The following is a 9,089-nucleotide window of genomic DNA, read 5'->3' on the forward strand; positions in this document are numbered from 1 at the left end:
CACAACCTCTCCAGCATTTATTATTTTGTGTTTTTTGGATTAATGCTAGCCTTGCTATGGTGAGATAATATCTCATTGTAGTTTTGATCTGCATTTCTCTAATGGCTGATTGTGAGCACTTCTTCATGTGTCTGTTAGCCACCTGAATGTCTTTGGCGAAGTGCCTGTTCATATCCTTTGCCCATTTTTTAATTGGATTATTTGTCTTCTTGTTGTTGAGGTTTTGCAGTATTTTGTAGATTTTAGAGATTAGACGCTGGTTGGATTTGTCATAACCAAAAATTTTTTCCCAGTCTGTAGGTTGTCTTTTTTAGTCTTTTGGTGAAGTCTTTTGATGAGCGTAAGTGTGTGATTTTTAGGAGCTCCCAGTTATCTAGTCTCTCTTCTGGTGCTTGTGCATTGTTACTTATGGTTCGTATTGTGTTTATGCCATGTATTAGGGCTCTGAGCATTATCCATATTTTTTCTTCCATGATCTTTATTGTTTTTGAGTTGATATTTAAGTCTTTGATCCATTTTGAGTTAGTTTTTGTGCATGGTGTGAGGTATGGGTCTTGTTTCAGTTTTTTGCAGATGGATATCCACTTATGCCAGCACCATTTGTTAAAGAGATTGTCTTTTCCCCAGTTAACAGACTTTGGGCCTTTGTCAAATATCAGCTGCTCATAGGTGTATGAATTTATGTCTGGATTCTCAATTCTGTTGCATTGGTCTATGTATCTGTTGTTGTACCAGTACCGGGCTGTTTTGACTACCGTGGCAGTATAATAGGTTCTGAAATTGGTAGTGTGAGGCTTCCCACTTTGTTCTTCTTGAGTAATGCTTTACTTATTCAGAGCCTCTTCCCTTTCCTTATGAAGTTGGTGATTTGTTTTTCCATCTCATTAAAAATTGCTGGTGGAATTTGGATTGGGATTGCATTGTATCTGTAGATCGCTTAGGGTAGAATTGACATTTTCACAATGTTGAGTCTATCGATCCATGAGCAAAGTATCCATGAGCAAGGTATGTTTGAGTCTGCCTATCCACTTATGCAGATGTCTTTTGGTTTCTTGCAGTGGTGTCTCGTAGTTTTCATTGTATAGGTCTTTTATGTCTCTGGTTAGATTTATTCCTAAGTATTTTATCTTCTTGGGGGCTATTGTAAATGGTATTGATTTGGTGAAGAAATCTCCCTAATTCTTAATACAAGTCTAGACCAGTCTGATGACTCTTCTTTCTTTATATGATGTGGAAACTGGAGAGATCCCTTAGAGATTACCAGAACGAGACCTTCATGTGAAGGGTAAGGAAACTGAAGTCCAAAGAGGTTGAAGGACTTGCTGAAGGAACACAAATTAGTAGCACAACCAGGACTGAGGGTATCTTTTGTTTGCCCCCCAGACTCACTGTCCACCCTGCACTCTGCCTCGGAAGCTGATCCATCTGGACTATATCAACAGATTCCCTTGCCCCTTGCTTCTGATTGGCTTGGCCAATGGGAGATCTGGCAAGAGATCAAAGGAGGGACCTGGGTGAGAGTAGGTATTCATTTCCTTGGCTCTCTCTTGCAAGGTTGCCTTGAACTGTCTGCGTCCTTCCACCAAAGGTCACGGCCCCCCATCAAGGGAGGCTGCTCCACAGTACACTCCTCCTGGGTTCCATAACTTCTCACTCCCGTCACCCTTTTGGGCTGAGGGCTGGTGACACCTGCATTGTTACTCACACTGGGTTATTGCATTATCACTTGTGACCTTTCTATACTTAGGAGACCATGTAATTTATCATCCAAACTGGGACTCTTAAGAGTAAAAGGGGTGCTGTTAATAATTACAGAGTCCCTTGTCTGAAAGGTTGGAGGTTGGAGTTCACCCAGAGGCACCTCAGAAGAAAGGCCTGATTATCCACTTTCAAAAAAATCAGCCATTGAAAACCCTATGGAACCCAGTTCTACTCTGACATACACAGGGTCGCCATTAGTCGGAATTGACTAGACAGCAGCTGGTATTCACAATTGTACTGGGATAACGGTGTAAATCACCCAGTTCTGTGCAAGCTGGAACAAATGCCCACCCTATCCATACCCTGTTCACATCTTTGTAAATAGTTGCTTTGTAACTAAACTCTCCTGAATTATCCTAATTTGAGTGTGTCATTTGTTTCCTCTTAGGATGCTGATGGATAAACGGCTCTAAAATCCAGCTCTTATGATTTACAAACCCATGCTTTTTCCATAATTTGATATAAAAACAGATTAACTACTAGCTAAAAAAGACACAGATGAAAAGCTCCAACACTGTTCTTGAAATACAGCATTTTCCAAAGTTTGTATGAGATACAACTTGAGGTTAATACTGATCAATATATGCTATTTTAAGTTATATATTATTAACGTGTTAAAAAAAAATAACTGGCACACAAGACTCATGATTTCACGTATATCATTGCTGAGGACAAAGCCAAGTAGAATTTAATTTGTAAAAGTAAGTTGATTTGAAGAAAAATATTAAATCAACAACAGAATTGGTGGGTGTCAGGTACCCACAATGTCTAATAAACACACAACTGGAGAGTTAATTAACTCTTGGATGTTGTGATTGGAGGTCAAAGTGGCTTTTACTTCTGGTGTAGTGGCCTCACCTGTGATCCCAAGATCAGTCTTGAAACAGCTGAGACTTGCTTACATGGAAGACTGGAGAGGGTGGCTGTTTTTGTTAGGTGCCGTCGAGTTGATTCTGACTTATAACAACCCCATGTGACAGAGTAGAACTACTCCACAGGGTTTTCTAGGCTCTAATCTTTACAGAAGCAGATTTCCAGGTCTTTCTCCCATGGAGCTGCTGGGTGGGTTTGAAGTGCCAACCTTTTGGCTGGAACAGTGCAGACACATTGCTACTATGAAATTGAAAATGCATTCACTGACAGTGAGTCAGCAGTCTTATTCTTTAAAGAAGGGTGGCAGATTTCAGAGCAAAAAAGGTAGGACTCTGTGTGTGTGTTCCACTTTCATCTAGGCTTAGACAATATTCTAGGTTATTATCTCTGCCTGTGAACTCTATATCGCCTTAGTCAACATATTACTTTCACTCTCTCACAAGTTTCTTTGAACTATATGTATTTACAGTATTTTTGTTCTTCCTTCAGTGTTTTGATACACACTTTGAATTCCTCAAATATCATTTTCACTTCTGTTTCTTAGGCCAAATATCTCACTTGCAGATACTCCTCTGCTTACCCACTGACTGTAAATTCCTTGAGGGCAGGCAGGGCCTCTACCTCACGAGGGCTGGGGCTGACCATCTTTGCTTCTGGCACATATCACAACCTGGCGCACAGTATGGATGCCAGCCTTTGATTCCTGTGCTTAGCACAGGAAACCTGACACAAAGTAGGTCCGCAAAATGTGTCTGCTAAATAAAAGAATTGCTCGCTCAATGAATGGAGAGAAGTTTGGATGCTGCCGATGGTTGCGTGGCCTTGAAGAAATTGTACCTGTATAACTTCCTCAACTCCACAGAAAAATATGTCATGTCCAACCCATGTTTTCCCTTAGGGATGGAGAGAGAATTTAAATGCAGTGCTTGATATTAATGTGAGGCTTTGAGGCTCTTGGAAGAGGAATGATCTATTTTTTCAGAAAAGAAATAAAGTAAGAATTTATGTTGGAAAAAAGGAAATACAGATTTGTCAAATCATGCCTTTTACATTAAATGACATAATGTGAGAAAAGAACTCAGCCTAGTCTCTGGCACAGAGCAAGCACTCAGTAAATGCTTGCTGTAATCTTTAGTGATTATTTTACAAAATTCTACTCTTACATTAGGTAATATGTTCAAGAATCTATTTGCCACATTATTGAGATGGAGTGTTGTGTGCCTATTTGGAGTGTCATATGCTCATTGTATTATTGTTGAGATAGTAACCACATAAAAATAGCTCATGTAGATAAGTAGGTATATGGGCAGGGTGTGGAGTTCTGGGGATGGGGTTTGTTGCAGAAGATGTAGCAATAGAATATAAAAGAAGAAAACTAGTTGTGAACTAGCCTATCCAGGAAACTTAGCAACTTGTTTGAATTGTGATGTCTTTGAAAAAAAAATTAATTTTCTTGTTACAAAACAGTATCTGTTCATTATAGAAAAATTAGAAAACACACATGCATAAAGAATAGAAGGGAAGTGCAGTACCTAAAATCCCATTATAGTGAACACCTGTTGATTTCCTCTACTTCCTCTGGGGCACTGCTGCTCTCCCACTGTGGCCAGTACTGCTTCAGTGCCCACCCTGGTGCCTCGACTCCCAGTCGGGGCCAATCAGACTCTCTGTCCTGGGCATTTAAATCTGAGTGGGATGAAAACAAAAGGACACGCACACACACAAATATATTGAGTAACCTTTACCAGTGACATAATCCAGGAGAGATTATCCTATTATTTCTATTATTTGAACCCCCAGAACCACCCTGATTCCTGCCCTACCCAAAGGTTGTTCAGCTTTTCCTTCTTTTTTCTGAGCTACCTCAGCTCCAGAGCCCTGGTGGTGCAGTGGTTAAGAGCTTGGCTGCTAACCAAAAAGTCAGCAGTTCAGATCCACCAGCTGCTCCGTGGAAACCTTATGGGGCAGTTCTACCCTGTCCTATAGGGTTGCTCTGAGTCGGAATTGACTCGATGACAGCAGGTTTTTTGTTTTTTGGTTTTTTTTAACTTCAGCTTCTTCCAATAAATTCTCCTTCTCACACCAAGTTTTCCAGACTTGGTTTCTACTGCTTCTTAGCTGGCTTATTCACCTAGAGACAATTACTGTTAACACCTTGGCTTAAATACTTCCACTCTTGCCGACTGTGTATTAGTGTATATTATTAGCAAAAGGGATTCACGCATGGGGTACTAAATCTCATCTCATGTCAATAAATTCAATTTATACTGCATCTTTTTGATGGTTGCATGAAACGCCACCATATGGGCTGTATCATAATTTAACTGATCCTCTGTTGGATATTTAGGGTGCTCTCAACTTTTTTGGTATTAGAAATAGCTAAAATCTTGCAAACATTCATGAATTTTTTTTAGGATAAATTCCCAGATATGAAATTGTTGAGCCAAAGGGTAGGGTATTTTAGAGACTTTAGATAAAAATTAAATTTGTCAAATTAAATCTTTCTGGAGGTGTATTTCCTATAAGGTATATTTGAATTACTCTGATACTATGAAGGCAATGACTGTGTCTGTCTTTATCATCATACTGTCAGGATCCAACACAGTGCCTGGCACATAGTAAGCACTCATATTTGTTTAATGAATAGTAAACATTTATTGAGTACTTACTATGTGCCAGGAACTGATATGTGTATTCATCAACCATCACAACTATTATTTACAGAGAAGTTAAATAATGTGCCCCAAATCCCACAGCTAATAAGGGCCAGAGTGGGGTTTGAAAGCCAGTGGTTTAGCTTCAGAGTCTGTGCTTATAACCATGATACTCTTTAGTGACTCTTTAATGATTGTCTGCATGATCATTTATGTATCGGGTTAAGTGTAATTTCCTCAGGGATGATTTCCCAGGTCCCTTTACCAGGCAAGGTCTTTCTCCCATATGCTTGTTTAACATCCTGCACTTTCTTCTGTAGAACTTACCTTACTTGTAAGTTCCACAAAAGCAAGGACTATGTATATCTCATTCACAGCTGCGTTTCTAGTACCTAGCACAGGACCTGGCTATGCTCAAGTATGTACTGATTGATTGGCTGACAGCTGAGTAAGGAAAGATAGGGAGCAGGAGAAGAGGGTGTAGGCTTCTTCTGGCTTCTACCGCGAAGAATCCAAGTAGGTGGCTGGTGCAGAGTTAGAGGCACTGACAGCTCCACTGCAGTCAGCCTGTTTTTCTGATGCAGCAGGATGCAGGTGGTCTGTAATAGCCTTTCAAGAATGGAGTGCTAATGTTAATTTTGTATACAAGGTAGATGAATGAATGAAAGACAACCAGAGGGGCCCCAAGCCCCAGACACTGAGCAGCAAGGTGAAGAGTTACTTTTAATTTTTACAGGGATTTAAGAAGCAATTTTACAGGTAATAAGGGTTATTTTGTATAAATAAAAGGTACAAAAACCAATAAATACATAATAGTTATTAGCTTTTATGCATCAGATAACATGCTATCAAATACATATAATGTAGTTGTTTACTAGAACACAAGAATAAAACCACAATTGTAGTGGCGGATTTTAACTTACCTCTTTTGGATGAAGGCAATCTGAAGGCAGATCAAGTGAAGAGAAAATAATTCAGAGGATTTGAATTAGATTTACTAGATATATGGAAAACTTTGTATGGAAAACTGTATGCCCATGATTTCCCAATGTCTATGGAATGCTTAACACATTTGATTATACTGTAGACCACAAGCTTCAATAAATTCCCCTAAATATAAGTTAGTCAGGCTGCATTCCTTGACCACTGTGTAGTGTAACTAGGAACTAATACCACATGAGATGATGATTTTTGACTCTGAAATTGGCAAAAAAAAAAAAAAAAAAAGAAAGAAACAAAAACAGTATTGGTAAGGGCATTTTCAATAGTCTTCTGGATCTCACATGATGGGACCAAGCACGGGGATGCTGGAACTATTCTGTATCTGTTTTCTTCTTGCTGGATGACCTATGTTTGTTAGTCACATAATAACAGAGGAAATGACCAAAAAAAAAAAAAAACATTGCCGTTGAGTCGATTCCAACTCATACTGACCCTATAGGACAGAGTCAAATTGCCCCATAGAAGTCCAAAGAGTGGCAGTGGATTCGAACTGCCGACCTTTTGGTTGGCAGCCAGGCACTTAACCACTGTGCCACCAGAGAAGATGAGAATAATAAAAAATAGGTAGGCTGGGATGGGAGTGGGAGGAGTAAATCATTGCAGGAGAAATTTGAAGATGGGAAGGAAAATAGCTTGACTAAAGGAGTGAGTGGGAATACTTTCTAGGCAGGAGGAGCAGCTTATGTAATGAAAGGATTTGTGGTTAAAACAGAGAAAGTCATTCCCATAGGTATTGAAGTTGTGATTCCACTTGAGTTCATCATAACCGCTTATATATAGTATGACATATAAACTTGAATTTGACATATAAAAGTGAATAAAGATGAATTTCATTTTGACTTTATAATTCTAGTGGATTGTACATCATTTCTTCTGGAAAGGCTCTGTTTTCTTTTAAATACAACACAGTTCCAGGCATAATTTGTTCTGGTCCAGTTTCCTCCACTGTATCACAAGATTTCTTTGCTTCTTATCATTTTGGTTCTCTGGGTAAACTCTGAAAAAAGTAGGCATTTGATAAATGTGGCCAACTTACATTAGGGTTTTTTCTTTCTTTTTTTAATTTCAAATGATTTTTATAAGGCATATACTTCAGCAAGTTCTACTTACTTTGAAAAGTATAAAGTGCTATCTACAAAAGCGGGGCATTCATTTGTCACCATTCCCATAGGAAAAAATACCTGTCAAATAATGCTGAAGGGCTTTTCTCCAAGAGCCTTGTTGAATCACCTGAAGGAGAACCATTCTTTTGGGAGGGGGCTTTGCTTTTCAAGTCTTTAAAATCACAAGATGATGGCTTCCAAGATCCTGATTGTATTCGGAGTGGAAAAAAGGATATGAAAACACCCTAAAATCGCCAGAGGTTTTTCTAGTTGGTTTTGGATTGCTTCTTGCTGGCTCCCCTTGTGGAGGTAGTGTTATAAACCCTCTCTCCCTTGGGGAGAGGTATAGGAGAGCACATATATCCCCATATAACTTCTCAGAGGAAAAACATAGAACTCTCAGAAATGTACTTGTTAACTAACACAAGTCACAGCTCTATTTTGCAACAGTGTCAACACCACTGATTTTTAACCCAGATAGAAAATACAAAGACAAAATATAAGTACTTAGACATGCTTATTCTCCTCTTTAAGCTTCCTTGCCTTATTTGGCTGGCTTGCATGCTAGCTATATTGGATGGGATTCTCCTCTCTTATTCCCTCCTACAAGGATTCCTTTTGTGATCATTGCCCATCACCCAATAGTCTTCCCCTCTCTCAGAAAAGCCCCTGATACCCAGGTGCTGATCCTTGTTATATATGAGCCTGCACCCTGGTCAAAACTGATTGGTTGAGGGTGGATACCTGACCCAAACTAGCTGATTTTCTCTCCTGAGGATTTGAAATTTGAAACAGATACATAGAAGCTAAAAATTACTGGAGCTGAGTCATAGTGTGGTAGGCAGAATTTCTAATCGTCTACTCCCTCACTTGTAAATATGGTGAGAAATCGCTCCCTTAGTTGTGTTATGCTATGTGGCTCAGTTGACTTTAAGACAGGGAGATCATCTATCTGGGTGGGCTTAATCTAGACACTTGGACCCTTAAAAGCAGAAGAGGAAGCCAGAGAGATTTGAAGGATGAGGGGAATTTACTGGCTTGAAGATGGAGCGGCCATGTGAGAAGACAATGTGGTGGCCTCTAGGAGATGAGAGGGGTCTCTCACTGACAGCCAGTGAGGAAGCAGGGACCTCTGTCCTATAATCACAAGGAACTGGATCCAGCCACCAACCTAAGAAAGCTTGGAAGTGGATTCTCCTCCAGACCTTCCAAATAAGAGCTCAGCCTGGCTGACACTGTGATTTTGGCCTTGTGAGACCCTGAGCAGAGAACTCAGTTGAGCCATACCGAACTTCTGACCTACAGAACTATGAACTAATGCATTTATGTTGCTTTAAGGCACTGCATTTGTGGGAATCGGTTATGGCGGCAATAGAAAATTCACATACAGGGTAATAACAATGCATTTGGAGAGGGAAGTGACGTCTCGCAGCTGAGGGCCCCAGTACCAACTGGTCCCTTCTTTCCTTCACACTGTTCACTTGGGTCTATGAGCTATGTAAATATCTTTCAGTACATTCCTTCTTTCTGCTTAAGTCAGATAGATTTGTTTTCTGTTGCTTATAACCAAAAGAGCCTTAATATAAGGAGGTGCAGGCTTGGGTGGCCTGCTACAATGTGTACCTGCTACTACCCAAAAAAAGCCCCATTGCTGTCGAGTTGATTCTGACTCATAGCAACCCTACAGGGCAGAGTA

The 9,089-nt window shown here is 39.9% G+C and overlaps 1 long non-coding RNA gene across 2 annotated transcripts in view; it reads left to right on the top strand.

Moving 5' to 3' along the window:
• LOC111819742 (uncharacterized) overlaps window positions 1–2,257 on the top strand; it is a 39,926-nt gene extending 37,669 nt beyond the window's left edge. For both annotated transcript variants that reach the window (XR_002823321.1, XR_002823322.1), the window contains exons 3-4: window positions 1,384–1,520; window positions 2,150–2,257. This is a non-coding gene — a long non-coding RNA (uncharacterized LOC111819742). The remainder of the gene's footprint in view (window positions 1–1,383; window positions 1,521–2,149) is intronic.
• The last annotated feature ends 6,832 nt before the right edge of the window (window positions 2,258–9,089 follow it).

The sequence above is a fragment of the Trichechus manatus genome, unplaced genomic scaffold (assembly GCF_000243295.1).
Source record: "Trichechus manatus latirostris isolate Lorelei unplaced genomic scaffold, TriManLat1.0 scaffold00017, whole genome shotgun sequence".
Taxonomy (NCBI): Eukaryota; Metazoa; Chordata; class Mammalia; order Sirenia; family Trichechidae; genus Trichechus; species Trichechus manatus.